Source organism: Cervus canadensis, chromosome 27 (assembly GCF_019320065.1).
Source record: "Cervus canadensis isolate Bull #8, Minnesota chromosome 27, ASM1932006v1, whole genome shotgun sequence".
NCBI lineage: Eukaryota > Metazoa > Chordata > Mammalia > Artiodactyla > Cervidae > Cervus > Cervus canadensis.
The window spans coordinates 18,906,286-18,920,412 of record NC_057412.1 but is presented as its reverse complement, the minus strand read 5'-3'; the positions used below and the strand labels follow the sequence as shown (position 1 = coordinate 18,920,412).

The 14,127-nt window shown below is 36.4% G+C and overlaps 1 protein-coding gene across 1 annotated transcript in view; it reads left to right on the top strand.

Moving 5' to 3' along the window:
- Positions 1-14,127, top strand: part of LOC122428683 — a 673,994-nt gene that overhangs the window by 165,161 nt on the left and 494,706 nt on the right. The window lies entirely within an intron of this gene.

The window sequence follows — 14,127 nt, the reverse complement described above, 5'->3', positions numbered from 1 at the left end:
CATGACTATTGGAAAAACCATAGTCTTGACCAGATGAACCTTTGTTGGCAAAGTAATGTCTCTGCTTTTTAGTACGCTGTCTGGGTTGGTCATGACTTTTCTTCCAAGGAGTAAGCATCTTTTAATTTCATGGTTGCAGTCACCATCTGCAGTGATTTTGGAGCTCAGAAAAATAAAGTCTGTCACTGTTTCCACTGTTTCCCCATCTATTTGCCATGAAGTGATGGGACCAGATACCATGATCTTTGTTTTGTGAATGTTAAGCTTTAAGTCAACTTTTTCACTCTCCTCTTTCACTTTCATCAAGAGGCTCTTTAGTTCTTTGCTTTCTGTCATAAGGGTGGTGTCATCTGCATATCTGAGGTTATTGATATTTCTCCCGGCAATATTCCAATCTTTAAATACCAAATAAATGCTCTCCTTTATTTACCTTGGGCTTCCCAGGTGACACTAGAAGTAAAGAAGCTGCCTGTCAATGCAGTAGACTTAGGAGATGCGGGTTTGATCCCTGGATTGGGAAGATTCCCTGGAGGAGGACATGGCAACCCACTCCAGTATTTTTGTCTGGGAAATCCCAGGGACAGAGAAGCCTGGGGAGCTACAGTCCACAGGATCTCAAAGAGTCGGAAACGACTGAAACAACTTTATCACATTTATTTACCTTAGAGCACAATACCCTCATCTGAGTGAGGCCACTGTTATTTCAGCTCTATTTAAAGAGTTTGTCTCAGAGCCAGTTTGTAACTAAGGAAAAATTCAGTCTCATCATTTTGTAGTCAGTCTCATTAAACAGTTATTCAGAGTATCTGAATGAATCTTACATTTGACTTTTCCCTGCAATGTGAACAAATATTTGAAAACTTTTCAGATTAAAAGTGATAATCTTCAAGGAAATGCAATCACATTTTTTTGAAAGTCTAGTACTTATTAAAGAGTCCTTAGTAGACTACCTTTGGAACTTGTAAGACATTCTCAACCATAATATTGTTTAGCCTCGAATTCTCCCTAATTGACCTCTGGTCAGAAACTTTAACCTGATGACTACTTAATTTATTTGACTTTCCTAACTCCTGAGTCACAGTTGGAGTTAGCTTTGGAAGGAAACTGGAGGTCAAGTGCTTGCTGGAGTAAAACCATTTTTATTGGGAGAACTCAAAGCCAACAGCTTATGTACCCCCACCCCCATTGCCACTGCTGACGTGGCTACCGATGTCTCTGCTGCTATGAAATCCTTTTTCCAAATGCCTAGTTTATACGTGGTTCTGAAGTCTCATCTTATGTCAGAGCAATGATGGTGGTTGGGCTGCCCAGGATGAGAAAAGAAACAAGAGACCAGAAATCTCAGTGGTCAGTCCTACTCACTCCTCTTGTTTCATCCATCACCAGTATCCTGTCCACTTTCACTGCCAATTCAAGTTGATCCATCTTTCATCCCCCCTTTTCCAAACTTGAGCTTGTGACTAAATGTCCAGGAGGATCACCATTTTTGCAAAGGAAATACATTCTGGAGGAATAATCTAGAGGTTTTCCTCTGAACCTTAAAAGGACCGCTCATCTACTTCCTGAAGTTCACCCTCTATAGCCCCTATAGCCTGATTCCTTTTCCATAGTTCAACCAGAGCAGGCAAGAAAGTGAGGGAACATTCTGGTCCCTGGAGGAAGAGAAATGCTCAGGGCCATGTTCAGTAGTTAGAACACCCACCAGGGATGTGGTGAGCAGAACCAGGGTCACTGAGCAAAATGTACATAAAGCTCAATCTATTGCCTCATCTCACAAGAAACCACTGATGAGATTTTAATAAACAAATTTGTAGTCATTTATTGCTTTGTATGTACCCTATTTTACACAAAGTAGGTAATTTCTTATGTTTGTTTTTAACCTGCCTCTTTATAAAATTAAAAGTTTATCATAAGCATCCCATTTTTGGGGTTTCCGTGGTAGCTCAGATGGTAAAGAATCTGCCTGCAAATCAGGAGACCTGTGTTTGATCCCTGAGTCGGAATGAACCCCTGGAGAAAGAACTGGCAACCCACTCCAGTATTCTTGCCTGGAGAATGCCACAGACAGAGGAGCCTGGCGGGTTATAGTCCATGGGGTCGCAAAGAGTTGGAATGAATGATTAACACACATATCCCTTTTAAGGTCACACATGTTTCTATTCCAGTGTCTTTTTAATAAGATTTCATAGTATTCTTATATTGTACAAAAGTTATTAAAACTTTTTAAAATAGTTTAAAATTTAAATATTTATTATCTTAATTTTTTTGGACTGGGACCTTTTAAATTCTCTATGAGTATGTAGAATAAAATCCAAAATATCAGCATGAGTGTTCACTTTTTTATTCGTTAATTTTAATCAAAATCTATCTTTTTAATGTAGATTAAATTGTTCGAAGTCAAAACTATATGAAGAAACAAACTGAAAATTCCTTCTAGCACCATTTTTATTTTGTATACTTCCAACGTTTTGTAATACGAGAATCATCAAATATGATATATATATATATATATATATATAGTTTTGTCACTTTTCTCCTTTCATAGAGGTAGCAGACGGGAACATTTTTCTTTATTTAAAAGAAATGGTATACTGTATCCTGGCACTCCCTCCACATTAGTACATAGACTGTGTATCTTTATATGTAAATTTTGTAGTTTATAATATGTATAATTTTTTTCCCTGACAGAGTATTTGTTGTGTGAAGGAACCCTATTATTGAATGCTGGTACTTTCTTTTGCTACCACTTGTCTCAGTGGATACTTTTGTATATATTATATATAGTTAATGGATGTCACATATATAATTCTCTATATAATATAGAATTTCATATAGGTATAGAATTATCTGCTCAAATTCATCTAGACAAAGTATAATCTATTTTTATAGCATTCATACTACTTTGATAGCTACTAATTCTAACTAAACTCCTTTCAGAATCCAGGCATATTAATTGTCCTTATTTCATTTCTGAAATGTAGTAATGTAGGCAGTAACATAACAATCTGGGTATCTCAAATGCCATTTCTCACCTTATAATACTGAAAAGTATATTTTAGTTGACTCCAGAGAATTTTTGCTCTTTGACAAAAGTTACCATGTGGGACAATTTAATCGTCAAAAATCAACATGAGATTTTCTTCCATGATTTTTCACAAGTTGCAAAGGAAAATTCACGTAATTTAAATGTAGGCATCTTCTGAAATTTAGGTTTGCTCTTGCAAATGTATAGTCTTACCAAACATCTTTTTCTATGTATGTGTGTGTGTGTGTGCTCAGTCCTGTCTGACTCTTTTTGACACCATGGACTGTAACCTGCCAGGTTCCTCTGTCTAAAATTTTCCAGGCAAGAAACTGTAGTGGGTTGCTTTTCCTACTCCGGAAGTTCTTGCCAACCCAGGGATCAAACCCACGTATCTTGTCTCTTGCGTCTCCTGCGTTGGTAGGCAGATTCTTTACCACTGTGCCACCTTCGAAGCCCATCTATTCCATACTGTACCTTTAAAAGACAGTGGATTGCTTGCTATGACAATTATTCTTTACTTTGGAGGATGTAACGTTTCTGACTTTTGGTCGAAGCCTCAAACTGATAATGTTTACAAGACAGTATATAATTGTCCTGTAATTACATATTGTAATTATATGTGTAATTCCCCATATAGATGGGGAAATAATGGAAACAATGAAATGCTGTTTTCTTAGGCTCCAAAATCACTGCGGATGGTTACTGCAGTCACGAAATTAAAAGACGCTTGCTCCTTGGGAGAAAAGCTATGACAAACCTAGGCAGTGTATTAAAAAGCAGAGACATTACTTTGCTGACAGAGGTCCACATAGTCAGAGCTATGGTTTTTCTACTAGTCATGTATGGATATGAGAGTTGGAACGTAAAGAAGGCAGAGAGCTGAAGAATTGATGCTTTTGAACTGTGGTGTTGGAGAAGACTTGAGAGCCCGTTGGACTGCAAGGAGATCAAACCAGTCCATCCTAAAGGAAATTATCCCTGAATATTCATCAGAAGTACTGATGCTGAAGCTGAAGTTAAAGCTGAAATACTTTGGCCACCTGATGCGAAGAACTGATTCATTGGAAAAGATCCTGATGTTGGGAAAGATAGGTGGCAGAGGAGAAGGGGACAGCAGAGGATGAGATGGTTGGCTGGCATCACTGACTCAGTAGACATGAGTCTGAGCAAGCTCTGGGAGATGGTGAAGGACAGGGAAACTTGGTGTGCTGCATGGGGTTGCAAAGAGTTGGACACTACTGAGTGACTAAACAACAGCAGGACAATATGTACTCTTAATAAATTACACTTAGTAACTGGCTTCTCTTCTTACAGACTTCTTGAAGCATGCTTTCACCTTTAAGTATTTTGGCTGGTCATTAATCCAATGATTTCACCCTTTTTGTTCCCCTAGGCTGTGTAATTTCATCAAAGTTTTCCCACATGGCCAAAACCTATATTTGCAATTTGGTATGCTGTAAATATAAAAGCCAGTAGTATTACTCCTACTCTTTATATATACAAAAAACAGATGTAGTGATTACACTGTAATGTTCCTGGCTAAAAGTAAATTTAGATGTAAGAATATAGTGTTTATATGTATTGGAGCAAAGTATATCATTCTTTCTCATTTCACTTAAATGGATGTTTAATAAAGTTCCTACGTATCAAAAGAGAAACTCCAGAGGAAGACTAAATAAATGAGGTGATATTTTAAAAGTTAATGAATGAGGTGCCTTGATCTATGGCTCCATTATACTCTTTTCATTGCTTCCCAGAGCTCTTAAAACATAAGATGTGATGTAAAGTGTAGGTAAGCTAATTTAAACACTGCTTTAAAAAGTAGGCCGTGAAACACTTAATGTTTACCAAACAGCTAAGAGTAGAAAGTCCTTTATTCTAGAAGATATTAAAAGGCAAATTGTACCATTTAAATCTCCTTTTTAACATAATTTAAATTAAATTTGAATTGGGTTTAAAGTGAATAAGGCTATTAAAAATGTCTAGTGAGATAAAATACCAAAAATACTTTAAAATTTTATTTTAATTTTTACTCAGGTAATATAAACATATTTGTATTTGACAGAGATTGATTTGTATTATATGCTCATGAGTCTAGGTTTTTTTTAATAATTGAAGTATAATTGACATTTAAGATTAGTTTCAGGTGCACAATATTATGATTTGATATCTGTATGTACTAGAAAATGGTCAACACAATAATTCTAGTTAACATCTGTCACCATACATAGTTAATCATTTTTTCTTTTTTGCCTTGTGATGGAGACTTTTCAAGATTTACTATCTCAGCAACTTTGAAATACACAATACAATATTTTTAACTATAGTCACTGTGCCGTACATTATATCCCTATGATTTATTTTTTATGAGCCTAGTTTTATTATAAGTAGAGATCAGGCTTTTAGAGCCAACTTATTTTACACTGGTAATTTTGAAAGTTCTTTAACTTATTTTGGAATTTTGTATGAATGATTTTAACAGTATTACTAAAGTATCACAAGGCAAAAAAGAAAAAATGAGTAACTATGTATGGTGACAGATGTTAACTAGAATTATTGTGTTGACCATTTTCTAGTATATACAGATATCAAATCATAATATTGTGCACCTGAAACTAATCTTAATGTCAATTATACTTCAATTATTAAAAAAAACCTAGACTCATGAGCATATAATACAAATCAATCTCTGTCAAATACAAATATGTTTATATTACCTGAGTAAAAATTAAAATAAAATTTTAAAGTATTTTTGGTATTTTATCTCACTAGACATTTTTAATAGCCTTATTCAGACATAAAATTAATAAAGTACTTGCTCTTTGAAAAACATTCTCTTTTCTGTATTACCTACTTCATTATATCAGAAAGTCCTTAAATTCTTACAATGGTATATTGTAACTTGATCAGCTGCTATTTATTTATTTGTTTCTTTGTTTATTTTCTAAAGTATGCTTATGGACTTTTTGAGAAGAAGCAGAAAAGTAAATTTTGGACTTGAATTACCAGGTAAAACTTGTCCCACTTCCAATTCTCTAAAGTAAGTTTAAAAAGGTATTAAGTAAACTTGAAAAAAAAAAAAAAACTTGGGCTTCCCTGGTGTAAGACTGTAAAGAATCCCTGGTCAGACAGTAAAGAATCCACCTGCAATGCAGGAGACCCAGGTTTGGTCTCTGGATTGGGAAGATCACTTGGTGAAGGGAATGGCTATCCATTCCAGTATTCAGTATTCTTGCTGGGAGAATCCCAGGGACAGAGGATCTGGTGGACTATAGTCCATGGGGTCACAAAGAGTCAGACACAACTGAGCAACTAATACACACCACTCATTAAGTAAACTATATAATATATGGTACACAAATGCCATTTTCTCAAGCAAATTGTTCACAATAGGAGTATGTAAAAGATCAATTAGAGATTTCCAAGTCCAAAATACACACACAAACACAAATGTATAAAGTGACGAAGGTTGAAGTGTTTTGTTTGAAGTTGCAAAAACTATTTAGTGAAAACTTGTGATAAGGAACCACCTGTTGTGATTTTTAGCCTGTCATGCAGCTGCTGTGAAATGATCCTTTGAGGAAAGAGCATTGTGGGGTTTTAAGAATTACAGTGCAAAAATTTTATTCTCATGTTAAAATTAAATAGCTGTCTGTTTTACTGACTTGACAAGTTCCTGATAAGTACCGAAACTGAGAAAGACATATGGAGTTATGTTTGGCACATACCTATCAGAATCTGGGGAGGCTTCTCATATGGCCCATGTTTTCAGTCCCTTCACAACTCTGCATACTTAAAAAAAAATTAATATGTAGAAATGAGTACGCAGAGTGCCTGAAAGGGCTTTGTTAGTAAAGTTCACCCAGAGGACTATTTTTTTGTGTGGAAAATTATAGTAAGAAATGCATTTAAAATGTACTTTTCCAGCTGCATCATTAATTCATGAGTTCATTTCTTTTCAAGAATAATTTTATTTTTGCTAAGATTTAGAAATTTGTAATTTCCTTTAACTGGAATTTTAGTCTTCCACGGTAGTGAGTTAATGAAGAGAATGAAAGTAGCAATATTTTTGCTGAAAGTAAAAGATGATTTCCTGTTCATGCTCTTTATTTTCAGCACAAAATGATCTGTGATAGTGGCAATTGTTTCCAGTACATGTTGGTAATTAAGGGGTGGTATTAACATGTACGGTAATCCATGAACTTTTTTCTGTAACGTCAGTGCTGCTTAGAGATTTGATTTTGTCTATGAAGTTCTGGGGCAAGATTAATTCATTTGTGTATTTATTTTTGAAAATCAAATTATGTGCATGAGAAGAATATTTAAGTATACTCATATATAGGTAAGGTTTCCCTGATGGATCAAATGGTAAAGAGTCCACCAGCAATGCAGGAGACCTGGGTTCAATCCCTGGGTTGGGAAGATCCCCTGGAGGAGGGCATGGCAACCCACTCCAGTATTCTTGCCTGGAGAATCCCCGTGGACAGAGGAGCCTGGCGGGCTATAGTCCATGGGGTCACAGAGTCGGACACAACTGAATGCATAGCACAACATACACAGATGAGAAACTGCATGTTGGAGAAAATAACAGTTTCTTTGTAATATATCTAGTTCTTTCTCTTCTACTACACTTCTGTGTGCCATTAATAAACTACTTTATTTTCTTAGGCATTATCTGTAAAATGTAGAGGTTAAATCTCATAGTTAAGAGACTGAGGTCTCTTCTAGTACTAACCAATTATGTTTCTAAGACAAACATTAATTACATATATAAATATGAATAACAGTTAACAAGATGAAGGTAAAAACTAAGGTCCCATTCTTTTGAAACTTCTAAAAGAAAAAGGAATTGCTTCTGTGAAAACTAAATTAATTATTCTGGAAAAACCCTATGAAGGAGACCCTTAAAAAAAAAAAAAAAGACTGAAGAATTTACCACTTACTGCAAAGCTGTAAGTCACTCAGTTGTGTCCAACTCTTTGCATCTCTGTGGACTGCAGTCTGCCAGGCGCCTCTCTCCATGGGATTCTCCAGGCAAAAATACTGGAGTGAGTTGCCATCCCCTTCTCCAGAGGATCTTTCTCACCCAGGGGCTGAACCCCAGTCTCCTGCATTGCAGGCAGATTCTTTACTGTTTGAGCCTCCAGGGAAGCCTAACAGTTATGGGTGTAGTTTATTTAAGAAACTCTAATAGTGTAGATCTCCTTAAGAGATGACCTTGGTGTTAAGTCAGTGATTAGGGAGTTAATGTATAAGTGACGTACATTTTGAATTAAAATACCAAGGTGTGCATAGTTCAAAAAATAATAAATGAATAAATGCGTAAGTAAATAACTGTATATGCCATAGTTTCCTAATGTAAGCTATCTCTATTCTTTCCTTAGTATCTTTCCTCTTGTGGAATTCCAGGAGCTCAAGGAAGATTTTATAAATGAAGCATCCTAGACACTCTCATGTAATAGCTGCTCAGTCAATGTTATTTTCACTTCCTTCCCATTCTCATATGCATAGTAATGTTCCAACTTTCAAGCAAGCAGTTTAGAATATTTGAAATTAAAAAGAACAGAAAAGAGGAACGTGAAATACTATTTTTAACTATGAGGAAGGCTGCTCTTTTTAAGGAGAAGATAAAAAGCTGACTCCCAACATTTTAAGGCAGAGATGACCACTGCCACACCCCGCCCCTGACCCTCAACCACCACTGCTAACTACTGCCCTTAAGATTTGGTTTTTATGAATGAGTGCATGAGAAAGAAGCTAGCACTGTATGGAATTTTCAGGTTCAGAAGTAATGCAATGTTGGAATGAACATTCTAGGCTCAGGAGATGTAATGCCATCTACCAACTTTCCAGTGGTATTTGTTAAATCTCTTTATTTCCCTACATTTCTTTCCATGTCTATAAATTAGGGAGCCTGAGCTAAATTTGGTCTAAGCCACTTTTAACTACAAAAATATTGCTTTTAGATGTGTATCCATTATGTACATACAAGCATATATTTTTGACAAGTGGTTATTGTTTTTAATCCCCCAAATAGTTTTATCCATTATTTTCTGGAATATTCTCAGAGAATACAAATAACTCAAATATTTACTTAGGCAAACTGGGAAGAGAAATGTAAAATTTCAGGTGCTTTTTCTCCTGCATTATTTTCTATTTTTTTAATAAAACATTTTAAGCAAGATTTGCCTTTAAGATTACCATCCAAGTAAGAAAATTTGTATCTGTGAATAATTACAAGCAGAGGAACATTGTGTCTTCTTAAAACAAACAAAAACCATAAAGTCAAAAAAACAAGAAAACTCTTCATAAAAACAAAGTGAAATAAAATATTCATATTAAGTGAAAGGCAAATATGGGAATAATTTTCACGGGGATGAGAAATATTGCTCTTTTACTATGTCAATTAAGGCATAATATACACTCTTGCCAAAAAGATAGTCCTTTATGTTCTAGAGGCCCAAAAGAGTGTGGACTTATTTAGCTTATTTCTAAATTGTCAGCTCTTTTTTTTTTTTTCCTATTCTTTCAATAAAATAAACTGTTTTGCTGAATAAGGGGGTTAAGAAAAGGACCTGAGTGAGTCACTCCGATTTGTTTCCACATTCTGAACAGTCAATAAAGGAATTTATTGCCTCATTAGGCAGTTTGAGTAGATTTCTGGAAACCTGGGTGACATCAGACAGAAAAGTAACCTAGTAAGATGTTTTAAAAGCAGTCACAGCTGAATTTGTTTTTGAAATTGCAAGTTGCCAGTTAGACTGGAATGACATAGCAATTTGTGTCAAGAAATGGTGCCAGTCAGTGGCCTGGTTTCAAGGAGGAAGCTGTATATCTATTTCCAGCAAGTACCAAAAAACACTGTAAATACTGGGACTAAAAAATACAGTAAAATGACAAAGCGAGGATGATTGGAATCAGGAATCAACTTGTAAGTGAAAACAATGAAAGGTGGTCAATTGAGACTGGATGTTAAGTGTAATATATAGCCAGCAATGCCTACATAGGTTGTTGTATCCTGATTCTTGCCCTTCTAAGGTTTTGCCCTTTGTTTAGCTGATATTTAGCTCTAAATCCCAGTGATACTTAAACTCAGATGTACCTCAGACCAAGGCAGTTGCAACGGCTGTACTCCAGTTGTGGGCCCAAAGACTCATCATAGTCAAGCAAGGGTAGATTCCTCCCCCACACTCTATGCTTGTAATAATCTTTCAGGGCTAGAGGGAACTTCTCTTTAACTTCTTTTAAAGTGACTGGAAATTAGATTGGTGGAAGCTAATGTATTTTTCTTGAAGAAAAGAATGTTGAATTCACTTCAAAATGTAAACAACCCAGAAGGAAAAAAAACTAATAGAACAAATGATCTCATAGTTAGTAGGACACAATGCCTTGCTTGCCTAAACTTTCTTTTCCCATGCTTAGTAGATAAACAGATTAATCATGGTCAGTCTGCACTGTATCAATAGAGAATTGGATAGATTAATCAAATCAGCCATAAGTAAGGACATTTCAGGGAATTTTCCAGATGAAAGGAGTGGAAATATTTGTTTCCCATAATGGAAAGAACATGTGTATATGTGTCATATATATGACATCCTATTTAACATATTTGGATATCCATAAATTTGGAGACTAATGGAATAAAAATGGAAATAAAGGTTTAATCTGACCTCTGTTCTTGTCAGTCAAAAATCAAATTTTCAGCATTGTTTTATGTTCTTATAAAAGATGACAATTTTAGGAGTGATCTTAGGATGTAAAAAGAAGGAAATGTATTCTCTACCATCAAATCTCCCCTTTCTTCCAAGTGACAATTCTCCTGCAGATAACTTTCTATCAGTATTTCATTGGATATGCTCGAGAATAAAAGTTAAAAGAAGAAGAAAAAAGAAACACGATGACCGGATACTCAGGGGGAGACACTGGGAGAAGAGGCCTGGACTCCTGTCCTAGCTCTGCTTGTCTCTCTGGAGACACTTCCTTCATCTGTAAAATCTGAGGTTTGAACTGAAAGATTTCAAATTGCCCTTGGGGTTTTAAGAATCTGTGAGTCTAACATGGTGGTCCTGAGATTAAGATCCACTTAAACTTGAAGGATAGAATTAAAAGTATCAGAATGGTGTCATTCCTCATTAACATTTAAAAATTCCTTTCTAATTAACACCATAAAAATTCCATATCTAATACCCTGCCAAATTTAAAGGTATGCTATTTTGCATATATTCTTCTACATGCAGTTATTTCTCCCTAGAAATCACAATATCAGTTATTTTTAATGTTTATTTGTGTTGATGGTGATGTTCAATCCACGAGGCTCTCATGGATTGCCCAATTCAGCAAATATTGAATTAATGGTTAATATGTATTGGGCAGTGAGTAGGCAATAGAGAATACCACCACCACTATGACCTCTTCCTCCACAAAATGGCAAAATAACAAATAGTCCTTGATCTAGGGAGCTTAGAGTATGTCTGGTACATAATAGTTCAGCAAATATTTGTTTGATGATTGAATGAATGTACGGAAGGGGATATTTAGACTATAATATTGTGTGTGCTTAGTCACTCAGTCATGTCTGAACTTTGCAACCCCATTGGCAGTACTGTAGCTCGCCAGGCTTCTCTGCCCATGGCAATTCTCTAGGCAAGAATACTGGAGTGGGTTGCCAAGCCCTCCTCCATGGGATCTTCCCAACCCAGATACTGAATCCAGCCCTCCCACATCACAGGCGGGTTCTTTACCACCTGAGCCACCAGGGAAGCCATAATATTGTAAATCTGTGTGTGTGTGTATGTTGTTGTTGTTGTTAAGTAATTCAGGCATATCCAGCTCTTTGCAACCCCATGGACTGAAGGACATCAGTCTTCCCTGTCCTTCCACCATCTCCCAGAGTTTGCTCAAACTCATGTCCATTGAGTTGGTGATGCCATCCAACTATCTCATCCTCTGTTGTCCCCTTCTCCTGCCTTCAAACGTTCCCAGCATCAGGGTCTTTTCTAATGAGTCAATTCTTCCCATTGGATGGCCAAAGTACTGGAGCTTCAGCTTCAGCATCAGTCCTTCCATTGAATATTCAGGGTTAATTTCCTTTAGGATTAACTGGCTTGATATCCTTGTAATCCAAGGGACTCTGAAGAGTCTTCTCCAACACCACAGTTCAAAAGCATCAATTCTTTGGTGCTCAGCTTTCTTTATGGTCCAACTCTCACATCCATACGTAATACGTAACTACTGGAAAAGCCATAGCTTTGACTATACAGAACTTTGTTGGCAAAGCAATGTCTCTGTTTTTTAATATGCTGCCTAGTTTTGTCATAGCTTTTCTTCCAAGGAGCAGGTGTCTTTTAATTTCTTGGCTGCAGTCACCATCTGCAGTGCTTTTGGAGCCCAAGAAAATAAAGTCTGTCACTCTTTCCATTGTTTCCCCATCTATTTGCCATGAAATGATTGGGACTGGATGCCATGATCTTAGATTTTTAATGTTGAGTTTTAAGCAAGCTTTTTCACTCTCCTCTTTCACCTTCATCAAGAATTTCTTTAGTTCCTCTTCACTTTCTGTCAGAAGGGTGGTGTCATCTGCATATCTGAGGCTATTGACATTTCTCCCGGCAATCTTGATTCCAGCTTGGGCTTCATCCAGCCCAGCATTTCACATAATGTACTTTGCATAGAAGTTATATAAGCAGGGTGACAATATACAACCTTGATGTACTCCTTTCCCAATTTGGAGCCAGTCCATTGTTACATGTTCTGTTCTAACTGTTGTTTCTTGACCTGCATACTGATTTCTCAGGAGTCAAGTAAGGTGGTCTGGTATTACCATGTCTTTCAGAACTTTCCAGTTTATTGTGATCCACACAGTCAAAGGCATTGATGTAGTGAATAAAGCAGAAGTAGATGGTTTTCTGGAATTCTCTTTGCTTTTTCCATGATCCAGGGGATGTTTGCAATTTAATCTCTGGTTCCTCTGTCTTTTCTAAGTCCAGTTTGAACATCTGGACATTTTGAGCCTTACTTTGCTAACTTGGACTTTTACAATCCTGTGGCCACTGCTGAGTTTTCCAAATTTGCTGGTATATTGAGTATAGCACCTTAGCAGCATCATCTTTTAGGACTTGAAACAGCTCAGCTGGATTTCTGTCACCTCCACTAGCTTTGTTTGTAGGGATGTTTTCTAAGGCTCATTTGACTTGTACTCCAGGATGTCTGGCTCTAGGTGAGTGATCACACCATTGTGGTTATCTGGGTCATTGAGATCTTGTTTTATACAGTTCTTCTGTGTATTCTTGCCACCCCTTCTTAATATCTTGTTTGTCTGTTAGGTCCTTACTGTTTTTTCCTTTATTGTGCCCATCTTTGCATGAAATGTTCTCTAATTTTCTTGAAGAGATCTCTAGTCTTTCCCATTCTATTGTTTTCCTCTATTTCTCTTTATTTTTCACTTAGGAAGGCTTTCTTATCTCTCCTTGCTGCCTTTTGAAACTCTGCATTCAGATGGGTATTTCTTTCCTTTTCTCCTTTGCCTTTCACTTCTTTTCTCAGCTATTTGTAAGGCCTCTTCAGAAAACCATTTTGCATTTTACATTTCTTTTTCTTGGTGATGGTTTTGATCATTGCCTTCTGTACAATGTTATGGACCTCCATCCATAGTTCTTCAGGCACTCTGTCTATCAGATCTAACCCCTTGAATTTTTTTTTTTTTTTCACTTCCACTGTATAATCATAAGGGATTTGGTTTAGGTCATGCCTGAGTGGCTTAGTGGTTTTCCGTACTTTCTTCAAGTCTGGATTTGCAATAATACATACATATATTTATATTTACACATAAATATAAATATATGTACACATACATATTGGCCTGAAGAAAGTAGGCCAATATATATGTATAATAAATGTATAGCTTTGCAGAGGCATAGGAAAAGCTTGAGGAATCATGGTAATGTTTAGAGAGGAGTTGACATTTGAGCTGAGTGTGTGTGTGCTAAGTTGCTTCAGTTATGTCTGACTCTTTGTGTCCCTATGGACTGTAACCCTCCAGGCCACTTGGTCCATGGGATTCTCCAAGAAAGAATACCAGAATGGACTCTCCTCCAGGGGCTCTT